Source organism: Gorilla gorilla, chromosome 5, assembly GCF_029281585.2.
Source record: "Gorilla gorilla gorilla isolate KB3781 chromosome 5, NHGRI_mGorGor1-v2.1_pri, whole genome shotgun sequence".
NCBI lineage: Eukaryota > Metazoa > Chordata > Mammalia > Primates > Hominidae > Gorilla > Gorilla gorilla.
In genome coordinates, this window is record NC_073229.2 from 23,949,772 (window position 1) to 23,966,773 (window position 17,002).

General features: G+C 39.1%; 1 pseudogene; it reads right to left on the bottom strand.

Annotated features, from left to right (window-relative positions):
* Positions 1-11,791: 11,791 nt before the first annotated feature.
* LOC109027128 (snRNA-activating protein complex subunit 5-like) overlaps positions 11,792-17,002 on the bottom strand; it is a 283,079-nt pseudogene continuing 277,868 nt past the window's right edge.

Below are 17,002 nucleotides of genomic sequence, written 5' to 3' on the forward strand. Positions count from 1 at the left end.
CCCAGGTTTTGCATACACAGCCACACTTGGGGAGAAAGAAAAATACTTTGTTGCAGGCAGTTTCGCCTTGATACTTGGCACTGCTCCATTTCCTGACTGCGTTGCACTCCTTTCCCTCCCAGGTACCTGAGACTTCTTCATGCATCTGAGTGTCTGGCTTTTGATGCAGCTCCTGGTTAGGAACCAGCCCTCTCCATGGTCATTAGCTTCCTTTTTTTTTTTTTTTTTTTTTTTTTTTTAGAAAACTACCATCTTGTAGGCAGCTTCTTCGGCACTATTGCTAGTCTGAGAATTTCCTAGTACTAAACTCACTCTTCACACGCCATAAAAATCTCTATTCTTTGAAGTGTCTAAGTGTGTGATGGCTGAATGTGTTGGGAGGAGCTGTGTTTCAATATGTTTTTTACTTTTGTTCTCAGGCCAGAGAAATTTCATTCAGTTTCATGTGTTCAGTCCTTGAAACAAAAGGCAGTGCTTCTATTTGAAGCTTTGGTTCATTTAAAGGAAGTAATCAATTCTGTTCTGTGAGTATTCACTGAATACTTCCTAGGACCTCTGAACTGATTCACGCCAGAGGCTGCAGGGCCTCTCAAAAAAAAACCAGTGTGTACCACAGTCCTCTAGAGGCTTTCTGATTAGACAGATTGGGAGCAGGGTCCAGTTCATAAGCATTTCTGAAACATCCCAAGGGAATGCTGACGTTGCCTCGGTGGACCCCCTTTGAGTAACACTGCTGAGAGAGACACCTTAGTAAATGCTCAGGGTTTTGTGGGAAGACATTGAAACACATCTGAATTAGACAGTAAGACAACCAGTAACACAAACAATTCAAGCCCCAAAATGCACTCTAGAGATATAGAATGCCAGTGGCCTTCAGGAGGTGATAGGAATCACCAACCACTGTGGACCAAAAGTGTCAGATTAGTCGCCACTGTCTGGGGTAGGGTTTTGGAGGCAGTCGGGTTTGGAAGAAAGGGTATGATGTGGATAGGTGGGAAGGGAGAAGAAGGCTTCCTGGACAGGAGGATAAGGTAACAAATAATGATATGTTTGGACTGAGAGCTGATGCATAGTTTCTGCAGAAATAAATGAAGACCAACCAAATGAGAACCAGAAAACTATTTATTCAGAGCTTGCAAGACAGTTAGTCACCATCACTTGCATTTTGGCAGAAGTCCAAAGGCAGGCAGAGGAGTGGGAAAGTTTTAGAGTGGCAGAAAGGGAAGGTTCCAGTGTGCGCTGATTAGAGGCTGTTGGCATGAGGAAGCTGGAGGTGACTCACTAGAAATGGGAATCCCATTTGATTGGTTGGGGAGTATATTTTGCTTTTTCCAGTTGGTCCTAAATTGGAAGGATGGACAAAAATTAAGGAAGCTGTAATTTATTGATCAAGTCCTGGCCATTTTTGACAATTGTTATAGAAGTTATTGCTTGACTTCCTGAGTCGTTATGAGAGATAAGAACTTACTTTCTACAAGTCTGACTTATAAGTAGCATACTGGCTTGCTGGCTGGCTACATAGAGGTGGGATAGTCTCCAGGGCAGGTTGCTGCAGGCTGTGGGTTGTAGTTCTGTTTTTATATATGGTCTGGCCATTGATGTTTGTACATTCACTCTCTTGTTTCTGGATTTTTGGGGTTTGCCCTGATGTCATCTATCTTTTCATATTTTTCCTCTTCATTTTTTGAGAATATGGGCTTGTAGCCTCATTCCACTTCGCCAATGACTTTTGAGAGTTCCCTCCTTATTTTCTGAGCACTCAGGAGCCCTTCTATGTTCTATTTATTCTCTCATCCCTCAGATTGATGATGAGGAACTTCTCCTGGAGGAGCAGATGTTGGTTCAGTTGCTCCTGAGTGAAGCCCAATCCTCAGGTTCCATCGCTATTCACAGGGTGACAGCTATCGCTTGTATGGAGATACCAAAGCTGCATGGGAGACATCAAGGACCAGGGGTCACAGTTCTCTCCTTGACCTCATATGGAAGGACAATTGAGTGCTCTCTGCAAGAGCTTCCAAGTCCCCAGGTAGAGGGAACCCTGCAGGCTCCCCTTGGATAAATGCAGATGCAGGCACTGGGCCCTCTGAGAGTGTCTAGAAATGGACACTCTGCAGATGGGGTCTTTGCTGCCAAAGCTAACATCCTAAAGGCTCGTGGCCCCAAACAGCTGAGCGGGGTCACCTCTTTTTCCAGCAAGTGCTTAAAAAGGCTTCATATCAGTGCTCCCCAGACACCACACTGAAGCTTTGCAGGACGACTCTCTGTTCTCACCATCTGGCGGCAGCTGCTTTGGCCACAGCAGTCAGCTGCCAACTTCTATCTTCCATCAGAGATGGCCTTCCTTCAGGCTTCTTGACCAGCTCTTTGATGGCACATAACCTTTTAGCCACCTCTTTAATTCTGCAAGTGGCTCACCATGGTTTATTTATGCCATTTCTTTGGCTCTCTGAAACTCCTCTTGGGGTGGCTCCCAGGAGGTCTAGTGAGCCGTGAGCACCTAATTAATTTTCCATGAGAAGCTCATGTGTTGGGCCATCCTTTCTCATTTTTTTTTTCAGAATTGCTTATTTGCTGCACTTATAGTCATTTCTCATGGAAAAATTTAACATATAAATCCATGATATATTAGATTATTCCAGTAAACTAAAATGGCCATAGGCACTCAATGTAAAATATTTTAGCATTTAAAACATCCATAGCAAAGGTTTTTCATTTATAATAATCATAGATATTATTAAAGTAAATAATACATCTGGGAGCTAGGGCTTTTTCACCTTTGAATTCAGACATGTTGGGTGTGTTCGGGTATGTGCATTTATTTTTTCTGGGCAGAAAACAAATATCTTTGTGATGGTTGCATAAACGATGAAAAATTAAATTATTGAAATAATGATTCTGTTATGTATATTGAAATTAGAGATTGTTAGCTGCTCCTCGATATCCATTTTCTTTTTCTTCTATAATAATTGAACCTCCAGTGTTTAGCTATGCACTTGTCTGCAAGAAGAATCCTACTTTCCAACTTTTCTTGTGTGTGGTTACGGCCAGATGACTAAACTGTAGACAAAGGGGTATAAATGGAGATATGTGTGTGTGAAATTTCTGGCATGAGTCCTTAGAAGTTGGGGATGTGCCCTTTCTTGACTTATTTTCCTTTCTTCTGGCTGGAATGTGAACGTGATGGCTGGAGCTAAAGCAGCCATGTGGATCACATTGGGAAAGCCTTAAGGATGGTGTATGAAGCAGCCAATCAGAAGGAGCCTGACCTCTTTCCAGCCCTGGATCACCTCCTCAGCCTCTCAAGTGAGAGTTAAATAAACATTTGATCAGTTTTTAAGGAGCACTGTTATTCTTGTTTTTTAATCGCTTGTAACCAAGCCTGATCATAACTAATAAAACACCAAAATAACCAAATATAAAGGAATACATTTTGCATTGTCCTTTAAAAAGATGGAAGGAACATTCATGCCACAAAGGACTGCCTAAATCCACCCAGAAGCATATTCACCAGAGTCTCAAATAGTAGCCCATCATGGTCACAGTCTTCAGTGTGTTAGAGCTGCTCATACCTTCAGGATACTGCAGAGGTCTTACTTCTAGTCACTCATGGTTGCCTTTGGATCATCACCAAGAATAAAACAATGTCAAATATGTTAAGCAGATAGGACATCATAGCACCCACAAAATCTCAGTTTAGAAATGATAGAAGGATGCATTTTCTTAAAAAAAATAAAATCACAATAGGGGTAACCTAAAATAATTGGATGGTCAAAGCCAGTCTTCACTGTCACAATGTCAAATACGTTTAGGGACAAACAGGTAATGTTAATGTAGTGTGATTTAGGACACCTGAGTGTCAGGAACACGTACTCAAACCTGAGAGTCCCTGTTCTGTCTGAACACACTCAGATTTTTCTAAAATACATGTCTGGCTAAATAAAACTTGTCTGTGAGCTGGTCCTATTCCCAGGCCACCAGTTCATGCTCCCAATAAGTTTTTTTCAACATTTTCATTGGATTAGAGTAGAATTCATTGTTGGGGTAAGACATGATCTCAGGCTTCCATTATAATTAAGGGGAAGACAAGATGGGTCAGTATAGGTGACTTTTAGAACCTGAAATGCCTCACTGGGCTCAAGGATTATAATCCGGGATGGTTATCTTTGAGCTTGGCGTGAAGTGTGGTGGCCACGAGAATGATCCATATTAGAAACCTAAATACTAGACAGACAAAGAAAAGAAGTGCACATCCAGGGTTGAGACCAAGAGAACTAGGGGTTCAAATACAGAGAGTAAGCCATCAGTCTCTGAGCAAGAGACAAGAAATAACCTGAACAGGAAGTAAAATTTAAAAGAAAATTTAAATTAAACAAAATTAATGTCTTGTATGTTGTATATAAAAATTAGGTTTAAATTAAGAAAGGATAATATGCAGACAACATAGACCTTATGCAGATAGGCTAACAGCCATTCTTCCCATCGACCCACACAAAAATAAAAGGCCCAAAAATAATTACATAAAATCAGGATTTATAACAATGCCTCGAGTTAACAACCCACCTACTTGGTTAAAGTTCCCTTTAATTTAAACAGGTGACATGATTCTGAAAGTTATTAAGACTACATCTGTTTCCTTCAAGCTCTAATTTGATTATTGACAAGTATAAAAGATTATTTCATAGATTGTTCTTAATATAGGCTATGCTGGTTGTTCTTAATATAGGCTATGCTGGTCCAACTCCCCTTATGACAAAGCTGACAAAAATTCAGAAAATGAAACACATTTTCCTATAACATTACTTTTTTTCCAATGTGTACCACTGTAACTGAATTAACATTACTTGGCTAGAAAAACATAGATAATTTTGTTTGGGTGGGAAAAAAACTAGAATACTAGAAGAAACTACGAGAAACTATATACTAAAAAAGGGGGCAGGAAATGAGCCACAAATCTTAAGGTTTATTATTGCATCCTTCACTTGTGAGCTATCTGCACTCTAGTGAAGAGAGGTAGCATATAAAAAAATTTGCCAAAGAAGTTCAATATATGGGAATCAACATATAGACACCTAAAAGGAGGTAAAACATAGCTCAATAGTATCAGCCCAATTTCTCACATCTTTACTGTGGGACAGATGGAGAAACAAATTGACATCCAAAAGGTCACTGATTTTGATATTCCTAGGACAGAAATGCTCCCAACTGGGAGTAAATCCACAAGTCACTGAAGTGTGGAGGACTAATCCACTTTATCACCTTCATCAAATATTTAGAAATGGTAACATTACTCATTGGAAAACCACTAAGGGGATAAGAAAGAAATGTTGGCCGGGCACAGTGCCTTACGCCTGTAATCCCAGCACTTTGGGAGGCCGAGGTGGGCAGATCACCTGAGGTCAGGAGGTCGAGACCAGCCTGGGCAACATGGCAAAACCCTGTCTCTACTAAAAGTACAAAAATTAGCCGGGAGTGGTGGCACATGCCTGTAAATCCCAGTGACTCAGGAGGCTGAGGCAGGAGAATCACTTGAACCTGAGAGGCAGAGGTTGCAGTAAGCGGAGATCGAGCCAGTGCACTCCAGCTTGGGCGACAGAGCAAGACCCCGTCTCAAAAAAAAAAAAAAAAAAAGGAATGTTTAGGTTCTCTGGTTTAATATATGCACAAGCTGGACACTTTATTAAAACATTAGAATTGTTTTCCCATGAAGACAAAAACCTACTTATGGGAATTTGAGAAACAGAGTTGATGGGACTATGTCTCCAAAAGATTTGCATATGTCTTTGTGTGGAAACACTAAAATCTCTCACACACAGATCACAGTGGAAGAGATCTGCAGTCACAGGCCAGATGAAAATGCTTGGTCTGCCAGCCCAGTGACTGATTTTTTACATTAAGGATTGGACTTTAAAGATTTACCTTAAAGACTGAGTTGCTGGCCTGAAACAGAATACCAGCGAGGTTTCCCACTGGAATCTCTTCATCCCAGAAAATTGTTTCAGGGACATGGACCCAAAAAAGCCCACTAAACCGTATGCAGCTGTTTTTGGAATAATTAAGTATAAGCCCTTCTAAATGTAGAGTTGATTAGTAAAATAAGTGTTATCCCAGGATTCACTGCAAATATTGTTCAATTAAATAACCCATTAAGCACAAGCTTCAAAACAGCAATTTCTTTCTAATAATTGTAAAGTTTTGCACAACTAAACAATAAAAGCCAAATAATCCACTCACAATAAAACCTGGTTCGATAAGATACAGAAGGTAATGCTATGAAACAACAGCCATCACAAATTAATACAGTTTTGCTCCCCAAGTACTATAGTTCTTTTTCGGAACATTGGTTGCCCTTTTAAAATTTTATTGATAAGGAGGCCGGGCGCGGTGGCTCACGCCTGTAATCCCAGCACTTTGGGAGGCCGAGGTGGGCGGATCACGAGGTCAGGAGATCGAGACCACGGTGAAACCCCATCTCTACTAAAAATACAAAAAATTAGCCGGGCGCAGTGGCGGGCGCCTGTAGTCCCAGCTACTCGGGAGGCTGAGGCGGGAGAATGGCGTGAACCCGGGAGGCGGAGCTTGCAGTGAGCCGAGATTGCACCACTGCACTCCAGCCTGGGCGACAGAGCGAGACTCCGTCTCAAAAAAAAAAAAAAAAAAATTTTATTGATAAGGAAAAAAAAAACAGCTACACAAGACCAGCATGTTGAAAGGTAATCTATATCCTCAAAATAAACTAAAGGTTATTGTAAATAAGTTATATCACATAAACTGCATTTACCTTTCCCCTCTACAAGTTATGGTACCCACCAGCGGCTGGAATCCCAAAGCAATGAAAAAACAATTAGAATTATATGCCTTGGTTTTGTTTTTATTAGTCAGAATGAAAAAAAATAATAACCTGGTGTTGAAAGCACAATGGATTTGAAATAACACCTAAGTCAGAGTCATAGCTGTGCCACCTTTGCCTGTGCAACTTGGGAAACTCAATTTATTTGTTGTCTTGAGTTCCTTTCCTATAAACTGCGAAATTTGAATAGATTATCTCTCTCTTTTTTTTTTTTTTTTTTTGTTGGAGTTTTGATCTTGTTGCCCAGGCTGGAGTGCAATGGAGCAGTCTCAACTCACTGCAACCTCTGCCTCCCAGGTTCAAGCTATTTCCCCTGCCTCAGCATCCTTAGTAGCTGAGATTACAGGTGCCCACCACCATGCCCACCTTTTTTTTTTTTTTTGTATTTTTAGTAAAGACAGGGTATCACTATGTTGGCCAGGCTGGTCTCGAACTCCTGACCTCAGGCGATCCACCAGCCATAGCCTCCCGAAGAGCTGGGATTACAGGCATGAGCCACCGCGCCTGGCCAGAATAGATTATTTCTAAAAGCTTTTCAAGATCTGACATTAGTATAATGATGAGCAGCTATTCTTTCCTTTAGGAATTCCTGGTGGGCTTTGCTGTCATTTCTTCATAATACCTACTGGGGACAATATTGCTTTCTCACTTAGTATCTTTCTTATGAGAACCACATGCCTGGAGGTAATCAATTTCCTTTGGTGGTTGGTGGTTCATAAATAGGCATGGGACTTAAGTTAGGGACTCTAAGATCAGAGATTCTGGGAAAGTTCATTCTTAATTTTCTGAAAAAACTTCTGAAAATAACTCTGCTTTCTTTCTCTGAACTTGGCTGGGTGCAAAATGCGAAATCTGAAGTGTTAGTACTATCTCTCTACCACTCTAGAGGTGAAGCCAATGTGTGGAGAGAAGCTGAGTCCAAAGACTGTCAGGAAAAACACATCCAGAACCACAGGATTAAGTCAGCAAGGAGGCCAGCCCTACTCCGAACTTTCAGTTGTGTGAGCCAACACATTTTCTATTGCTCCAGCCACTTGGAGTTGATGTTTTATATAACCAAATAGAAATCTGAAATTTCTATTTCATTGTACTTGAAATATCCATTTCTGCTTTTTTTTTTTCTTTGTAGAGACGGAGTCTTGCTCTGTCGCCCAGGCTGGAGTGCAGTGGCACGATCTTGGCTCACTGCAAATTCTGTCTCCTGGGTTCAAGCGATTCTCCTGCCTCAGCCTCCCAAGTAGTTGGGACTATTGGCACATGCCACCATGCCTGACTAATTTCTTTTATATTTTAGTAGAGACGGGGTTTCACCGTGTTGCCAAGGGCTAGTCTCAAACTCCTGGGCTCAGGCAGTCCACCCACCTCAGCCTCCCAAAGTGCTAGAGTTACAGGCATGAGCCGCCGCGTCCCCCCCATTTCTGCTTATGTTTCCTCTGCATCCACTCTGCATGCCGTGGTAGAAGTCCTAAGAGTGATTCACCTGCAATGTGTCGACTTGATCTAGAATCTCAGAGGGCTTGTTTTATGTGTGTACAGTAAAGGAAAGTGACAGGTTTGAAATTCACCTGAAAATGGCTGAATAAATGAAGAGAACATATAACTTAAAACCAAATAAAATTGAGCGAGATAATAAACGTCAGTTTGGAGTTTAGCTCTTTCTGTCATGACATTATTTGAGTTCTGCCAGAGATGGTTTTTTTCCCCCCACAAACTGAAAGATGTCTCTTTTAATTTCTCAGTAATGGTGGGAGCAATGTTACATGTCTATTTGTAGCCTTCAACCTTTATTTTGCTTCTCCCTTGGAAACTAGATCATCTATAAAAATATAAGAAGACAGACCCTCATCTGTACTTTGCAAACAAATAAGAAAATTAGGTTGTTCTCCTTTCAACTGTACTTTTTAAGAGAGAAGGAAGACAGTGGAGAACAAATCTTAATTGAATTAAAAACCACATTATTTTTATAGCTGTGACTTTAAATCATTTTCATTTAAGAATTTTTAATGTTCATTCGGAAAGTCTTATATCTTAAATAGATTTTTGTAAATAAGTGCATTGGGTTAAATGTTAATTGACTTATACGTGAAGCACCAAATAGTTAAAACCATCTGTCATAAGCCTTAGATACCAAGAACTTTACTAGGTTACCCTGAATGTCTTCCAATGGTCACCTCTGACATTTTCTGACATGCTTCCCAGAACTTGGGGACAAAGGAACATCTGGCACCACATATAAAATTTATCATTACATAAACCAAAGATGCTGAGGGCATCCTCATGAAAGCAGTACACTGCAAAGAAATTGAGTTTCAACGGTGATTGATCACTATTTGATTTGTGCTGTTCATTCTTCCAAGAAATTTCATAAACAAATAAGGCAAAATCACATTTATATAACATTTTATCATGTACAGATCATGGTTTCATCTGTCTTCTAGAAGAATTCTGTGAGAGAGACAGCCATACCCATATTTTGTTTTTAGATGAAAAAAAACTAGGCTTAGAAAGATGAAGGGCTCTGACTAGGTCACACAGCTAGTAAGGGTAACACTAGCAGTTCTCAGGTGCTCTTTTCACCTACCTGATGGAGCCTCAGGTTGGATTGAATGGCTTCTTCAGAGAACCACTTCCAGGTTACAAAGAAAAAGAAGTGATACCTGATTTGAGTTCTCTGGGAACAGGATGTTCATAGACCCCAGGAACAAAGAAATGAAGGCAACTTGAATGGCTGGAGAATGTGGAGAGGAAGAGGACTGAATAACAGGGTCAAGACCAGGTGAAGGTAGAGCTACCCCCAGAGAAACATGTGGCCTTTGTTAAATCACTAGGGACAGGCACTAACTTTGAGGACATTTGGGCCAAATACTGTGCGAGGTGCCCAAATTCCTCATATAATTTTCTTAAAAACTTGTTTCCCAAGTGTGGAAAGATTCACTAACTCTCCGAGATATACATAAATGGAAAGGAGAATTGGCATATTTGGTTCTCAAGCCCTCCCTGGCCTCAGTGTCCTCACTGACTTTGTTGATTTCTAACAGTCTCTTCCATCTCTCAAATTCTGAGTTGGCTTTAGTACTACTGATATGGTTTGGCTGTGTCCCCACCCAAATCTCATCTTGAATTGTAATCCCCATAATCCCCATATGTTGTGGGAGGGACCTGGTGGGAGGTGATTGAATCATGGGTGCAGTTCCCCCATGGTGTTCTTGTGATTGTGAGTGAGTTCTCAGAGGTCTGATGGTTTTATAAGTGTCTAGCGTTTCCCCTGCTGTCTCTCATTCTCTCTCCTGTCACCCCTTGAAGAGGTGCCTTCCACTATGATTTTAAGTTTCCTGAGCCCTCCCTAACCATGCAGAACTGTGAGTCAATTAAACCTCTTTTCTTTATAAATTAACTAGTGTTGGGTGTTTCTTCATAGCAGCATGAGAACAGCTGAATACAACTACAGTTCACTAATGAATCAAACTCTCCCGGTTGACTTCATTCCCCTGTAATGTGGTTCTTTGTTAATTTGAAATTTAAACTAGTAAATTGTGACATATCTTACAGATCGTTATGGCTCAATAGTATTAGTTTCCTGTTATTGTTGCCATTGTAAAGGCTTTGGTTTTATTTGTTTTCTTTTTGGCTTTACGTTTTTCTAATTGTTTGCTAATATCTAATTTAGATATTCTTTATTTCACCAAATCATGCATTTTGAAAGACTACTCATATTTTGCCTGTTGTTTTGCAATCCAAATAACATACCATCAGGCAATCAGAATAACATCCTTTCTTTTTACAAATACTGGCCAGTTTTTACTTATCTTAGAAAGCAACTGAATATGGTCTCCAGTATGAAACATAAACACATTTTGCTTTGTGCCAAATTTGGAAAATTTGCAGCCTCTAGTTCTTCAAATATTTTTTCTGCCCCATTCTCTCTTTCACGTTGGGATCTTAATTAAATATATGTTATGACTGTGGATATTGTTCCACTAAAGCCTGTTCATATTTCCCCCAATCTTTTACTGTCTGTTCTTCAGACTGAATAATTTCTATTAATCTATTTCTGTTTATCTTTTTCTTATGTTACCTCTAATCTGCTGTTAAGCCCACCAGTGAATTTATTATTTGAAATTTTATTTTATTGATTTATTTTTGTCCTAGAATTTCCATTAATTTCTTTTTGATCCTTTATTTTCCCTATTAAGATTTTCCATATGTCCCTATATGAGATTTCCTATGTATTCTTTCATTATGACTAAAGCAGTCTTTATCTTATTGAGCATGGTTATAATAACTGCTTTAAAATACTTCTCTAGTAACTTTAATATCCAAGTCATCACAGAGTTGGCCAATATTAATTTCTTTTCTCTAGAGCATGGGTCATGTTTGACTGTTTCTTTGTATGTATGGTAATCCTGCATTGCATCCTGGACATCATGAATGATATTTGTAGACACTATGAATTTTGTTATGTTCCCCCAAATAGTGTTGATTTGCATGTTTGCTTATTTTAGCAGTTAGCTCACTTAACTAAGTTTATTCTCATTACAAGAAGTGAAATTCCTAAACCCTTCATTTTAAATGGCTTCTTTGAAGCACATGAAAAATCTGATATTAATCAGCCATTTCTTCTGAACTTATTACCTGAAAAAATATCATTCCACCATAAAGCAAATCAGAGGGACCTGAGTAGATGTTTACAGAGATCTTTAGTTTGTAGAGACTTCTCCTTCAAATAATAATAATAATAACAATAAAATTCTCTCATAGCTCTTCTGTTTTCCAAGACTAAGGGAGTTAATCAATTTGTTAGATTATGAAAGCATATGCGTCTATAATTTTATCAGTTTTTGGGTAGGTATTTAAGCTCTATAAACCAGATCATCATTTAGGGGATTTCATATGACATTGTACTTAACTGACTTATACTTCTTGGCTGAACCAAATTTGATCTCCAAGAAAAGTCTTTGATTAATGAAACTACATTATTTATTATTACACAAATCATAGAAAACAAAAGAGTAGCTTTTAACAAAATTCGTCTATGTAACACAGGGTGAAGGACTATAGGGAATAGATCCAGCAGACAGAAAAAGAAATCTACATTCTGAATTGGCTGCAGAACAGCTCAGACATGGCCAACTCCAGCTTGAGCTCCAGACAGTTGTACTGGTGCTCTGCTGGGCGATTTCAGGATAAAGTAATTTTGCAAGAGAAGGATCATCTTGAGAAAGGACTCTGAAGTTTTTATTATTCATAGCACTTAACGGTCTGGGATAACATATTTTAAGAACCCAAAGCAAGATGCTCAAATCAATTCTTACAGTTGGTCTCAAAAATAGATACACATAACTAGATGTTAGGACCAGGTTTTCTCCTGTTGCAGGGTTTCAATAACCAATAATGTTCCATTGGAAAACAGCTGCTCACAAGTCAGTTTATAAGCTCCTTTTTTGGTTAGTAAACAGTCTTCAATAATTGTAGCTGACCCATACTTAATTTTGCTGGAAATTGTTTTGCTTCTTTCTAGAGAAGCTTCTATTCATCAATGTAAGGAAGAATGCAGAACCTCCACAGAAAGGAATTTAACCTCTAAGAATCACTACTCTAGAAAATGATAAAAATAAAACCACTGAACTTGTTAATAGTAAAAGATTACTTAAAATATTTTCATCCACTCATTACTGAATTTCATGTAAGAGATGCGTAATATTTAGAACTAAAGAAAACTTTACAGATCACATAATCAAACTCCTTTTATTTCCAGGCTTGGACACTAAGGCCCAAGGCAGAGGTTTGCTTCTGCATCTACCTGTGTGCTAGCTGCTCCACTGTGTCCCTAAATTTACTTCATAAGGCTGTTTTTTTTTCTGAGATAGATATGGAAAAGAGAAAGTGCAAGGACATAGAGAATGCATATTTCTCACTTTAACAGATATTGCCAAAATGCCCATGATGATAGTCATGTTGGTTTATGCACCAAGAAGCATGTATGAGAATGCTGTTTTCCCCACAGTTTCATCAGAACATACTGTCAGACAAAACTGATTTTAAATCATACCCATTTTTGTAAAAATCATATCTCATTGCTTTAATTCCTCTTAGCACTAGTGACGCTAAGCAAATGTTAATGTGTTTAATGAGATAACTGCATTTCTTTTCTTTTTTTTTTTTTGAGATGGAGTTTCACTCTTCCCACCCAAGCTGGAGTGCAATGGTCTGATCTCGGCTCACTGCAACCTCTACCTCCCAGGTTCAAGTGATTCTCCTGCCTCAGCTTCCTGAGTAGCTGGGATTACAGGTGTCCGCCACCACACCTGGCTAATTTTTGTATTTTCCAGTAGAGACAGGGTTTCACCATGTTGGCCAGACTGGTCTCGAACTCCTGACCTCAGGTGATCTGCCCACCTCGGCCTCCCAAAGTGCTGGGATTACAGGCATGAGCCATTGCTTCTCACTAATAACTGTATTTCTTCTGTGAATTTCTTATTCTTTGTCCATGTATTATTGGTTATTTGTTTTTACTAATTAACTAGTGTTACTCTTTACATATTGCAGTTATTAATTCTTTTAACTGTTACATATGCTGCAATTTTTTTTGTCTGTTTTCTCTAAGAGTAACTCAACATAACTTTAACGAAATGCTGATTAATAAAAAAGGGTATCCATGTTTGTCTGGGAACTGTTACATAAATTCTGCTTGAGAAGGTTATTTGTATTTTGTTTGGCTTTCACTGTTGCTTTGGCAGGGAAAATTAATTTTATAATATTAAGCAACTACCCATTTCACTGTATAATGAGTGGAAAAGGGACAGTATGCAGAAATGATCTCTACTTCAGATTCCAAGTATCAACAACTCTTATTCTGTAGCTGCCATCTCTGTTATAAAAATCCAGTCTTCCAAGCATGGCACACTTCTTCTCTAAGGGCCAGAAATGAATTTCAAACTATCTTGTTGTATCTTTTCATTAGAGGAGGAACTGCTTCTTTTTTTTTTCTTTTTCTTTCTTTCTTCTTTCTTTCTTTCTTTCTTTCTTTCTTTCTTTCTTTCTTTCTTTCTTTATTTCTTTCTTTCTTTCTTTCTTTCTTTTTTTTTTTTTGAGACAGAGTCTCGCTCTGTTGCCCCAGCTGGAGTGCATTGGCAAAATCTCAGCTCACTGCACCCTCCACCTCCTGAGTTCAAGTGCTTTTCCTGCCTCAGCCTCCTGAGTAGCTGGGATTACAGGCGCATGCCACCATGCCCAGCTAATTTTTGTATTTTTAATAGAGACAGGGTTTCACCATGTTGGCCAGGTTGGTCTCGAGCTCCTGACCTCAAGTGATCTACTCACCTCAGCCTCCCAAAGTGCTGGGATTACAGGCATGAGCCACCGTGCCAGGCCAGAACTGCTTCTTTTCTCTTTTGCTGTCTAGAAACCAGCAAACTCCATGATGGCTATTTATCTATAATTTATTTCTAAGAACATTCTGCCAATGACATCTCAAGCAAGATGTGATAACAGCTACACAAAGCAGTCTACAGCATGCAGTGTGTCTCAATGCCTCTGAGAAGTAGCAACAACTTTTGTTCTCAGATGGCCCTCAGTCCTTCCCCGTGTCATCTTTCTGTCCTAGACTGTGGCCTAACTGCTCACAAGGATTCAACGGCATGCAAACAGCTATTAGTTGGTTTTCTTAAGAGAGGTATTGTTGATTGGAAAGACTGACTCATATTTAAACTCTGCCCGTTTTGCAAATGCCAGATTGTCTCAATAGTATTCCAGAGGAAATTTTGTTTTGAACACAGTTACTGAATTTGACCAGACTACAGACATAGCACCACCCATATTGCTCAATGCTAAGACACAGCATCTTTGATTTTCTGTATGTCATAACGTTCTGAAGATTGAGTTATTGATGAGAAATTTTTGCAGCTACACATCCTCCTATAGTTCTTGCTCTCCATTCAAGCAGGCCCTAGGGCTCATGGCAAGATGATTTCCTTGGGGAGAAAGAGCCTGAGACTTAGAAATTTAATTTGTATAACGAATCCTGGCTTTTCCCCTCCTTTAGGGATCTGATTCTTCTTTCTCTTCCTCCTCTTCTTCTGTCACAGGACTCTATGCTCCACTCCAGCGTAGTTTGGTTGACTGATGCTTCATTGTCTATATGCACTGACATGACGTGTGACTGTTCAGGCACAGTTGGAGAAGTTGGAGGAGACAGCACCTCATCCCCTCTCCTAGAACTAATCGTTGATTGGAGGGCCAATGCTTCAACCTTGATGTGATTCAGCAGGTCATGCGAGGGCTGCCTTCGACAGGAGCAGTGTCTCCTCCTCCTCGCGCAGTTCCTGACCCAGCTCAGCATGTTTCCTGGTGACACTGCTGCCCGCCACATGGCCCAGTGCTGCAAATATTTTTATATAATTACATTTGTTCATTTAATTTTTAAGTGTCTTTTTAATAGAGAAAACAATAACTTTATGAGCTCAAAATCTGCAAATCCCTTGCATTTTCTAAAAGACTTTCTTCAATTACAAAAATTCCCCTTATGTTTTAGTCTAATACTTCATAAATTTTGTTTAGCTTGTTGATTTTGCATCTGAAATTTACGTTACAATAAAATAAAGATAAAATTTAATATTTTCCCTCAGATGCATTGCCAAGTATCCCAACATAGTTTGTTGAATATTTCTTTTTTCTCTGCTGATTTGAAATGCCAATTTTCTCATACACCAAATTTCCATACAGATACATGGCTGTGGCTTTGTCCAATATTCTTTTCCATTGATCTATTGGCATATTCCCATGCCACCATCTATGTTCAATTACTGTAGGATGAATATATATAGATATATGTATATCTATCTGTCTATACCAGAGCAGTTCTCTCTCATTGTTCTTGTCTTTTAAAATTAATATAGTTATCCTTGCTCATTTACTGTTCAGCATATTTTGCTTCCAGTAATTGATTATAAGAAATGAATGTAATAATTTTTTTAAATGGCTCTGATGTTGAAAAGACTGTAAAAAATGAAGTACACATCGGCCAACTTAGCATACCTTTTGAAAGATATTGTTTAAGATTCCATATTGATCTTGCAAGATCATTCCAGGGAAATAAGTGTGTTATTGTGGTGGATATACCCGCCACAATCTCACCATTTGAGGATGTATCGCATCATTTTGAGATACATCCTCAAAATGGCTCCAAATCCACCTTATTCTAACACAAAGTGAACTTTGCAATCATAGTTTTTGTCCACTAATTGTGACACGTGGATTCCATCACCCGGTTGTTTCTGAGGCATTCTTTGCACTTGCTTCCATTAGGTTTATGAAATTTGTGAATTGGGCATTTTTACTGAACTTTTAATCTTTCATCATCTTCAAACTATCGAACAGGCTAAAAGTGCTGCAGACTGTGAAAGGCTGTGCACCTCCATGCTAGAAGAAGTCTGTCAAACAGACCCGCTGCATGGATTTCATCATTTCACCTCACGCTTTACCACAAAGGTTACATCTGCTGAATTAGAAATAGGGTGATAATTCTCATTTGCTTCTATCTCAATTCGGACTTAGATAAAGACTTTTAAAAACAAAATTACCTTCTGGACACTGCTTCTTGATGGACTCTGCCCATTTTAATCACAAGAGTTACTGTTTTTTTAGGAGTCAGGAGCTGGATTAATATGAGTTCTTTCACCCTCAAAAGACCTCAGACCTCATGGCCTTAAATGGTTAAAACCTGAAAGAGACAGAGTTTAAAATATAATAATTCATTACTTGGCATGAGATTAGTCCTCAAGTATTTCCACAACCACTTGTACTTCAGGGAAACCCCCATCAAGAACCTCATTGATGGTTAAAGACACCGTCAGGTAAAGAAGTAAATACAGTCCATATTTGTAATTTGGTTCATCTGGGTTACTGGAGCTTCCTCTCATCATTGCTTCTCTTCTGTTTCTATGCATTTATATTGCCTTCACTGAACATACCATTAGCTTCGAGTTGATTTTGTATAAAGAAAGAGCTTTTTAGCAAAGGTCTTTTGGCCCCTTGCTTGTTTTATTACTGTCAACACAGAGTTAGAAAAGAACTATTTAATAAAGTTGTCAAGGTCTTGAAATGATCGCTCAGCCAGTTCATCAAAATGATGGAAAAGATAGAGCAAAGTATTTTTGC